Genomic DNA, 1,237 nt, shown 5'->3' with positions numbered 1-1,237 from the left:
ACTGCACTTTTTGCATTTCTGTTGTACACATTAATGTAAATGACTCTCTTAGCTGATTATTTATACATTAATGGAATGACGAAGCACAACAGTGGTACAAAGATATAACATCTTAAATCGAAGAGTAGACGCTCTCTCGCTGATGTGTAAATTAGCTTACATTGGTACATCCAAGAAGGGGCTTAATGGTGTATGCTACGAATGAGTTAAAAACAGATCATTGATTTAATCAGTAACGGTTTTCACGTTTTTTGTTACTAAGATGTCCCGTATTTTTATTGTCGCTGAAATACCCTGCCTTTTAAGTAGACTAATGACAATCATCAACTCTTGCCTGTTAATAATGATCAACTTGAAGTATTTCACTACCTGGTACTTTTCCATTTGGTATTTTGGTATGTACCATACAAGTTCGGAGTTAGTATGAAAACGTATCACCGACCATTTACTTCAGTGTTATATCAGTACTCATTAGGTTAAGTAAAGTTTTAAGGTAAATCAAAACACTGCTATAATGAAATATGCGACTTTTTAAAATTATTATTATATCATATTGTATTATATTATTATTATTATTATTATTATTATCAATTATATATATATATATATATATATATATATATAATATATATATATATATATATATATATATATATTATTTTTTTTTTTTTTTTTTTTTTTTTTTTTTTTTTTTTATGTCAAATGATGTATACAAAACTCGAAAGACACGAGGAAAATGTTGCCGTCACGACGGTGTTTGTTTTGGAAATGCAACAGGCAGCAGGTTCTGTCAGACCTCCCATCTCAAGGTTGCTGTACAATGTGGGTACTAGCGAGATGTGCATGACCAAGCTCTTCCATATAAAAACCAAAGGTTATAATAAGATATTTATGCTGATTCCCTAATTACTTATTTACACGATGCAACCTGGAAACGGATGAAGTGTAAGGAATATGTACCGGAACTAGCCATTTTGTATCATCCGCATTGTCCTTTTTTCTCCTTATAAAACTTCTATTTATCTCCTCTTTCTTTATATTCTACGATACAAAAAGTTGCAAAGTTTCTTATTTTTCCCACTTTTTATAAATTAAACAACACAAAGATTCACTGGCTTCTAAATGCATAAAGATACAGTTTTGTTTAAACGTTTAGCGAAGAAACAGCGGTGGTAAATAAAGGCTCAGAAAAAAAAAAAAAAAAACAGGGTTGAACCAACCATTGTCCGAAGATGAC

This window comes from Penaeus monodon, unplaced genomic scaffold (assembly GCF_015228065.2).
Source record: "Penaeus monodon isolate SGIC_2016 unplaced genomic scaffold, NSTDA_Pmon_1 PmonScaffold_4825, whole genome shotgun sequence".
Lineage (NCBI taxonomy): Eukaryota > Metazoa > Arthropoda > Malacostraca > Decapoda > Penaeidae > Penaeus > Penaeus monodon.
Note: the sequence above shows the minus strand (reverse complement) of the source record.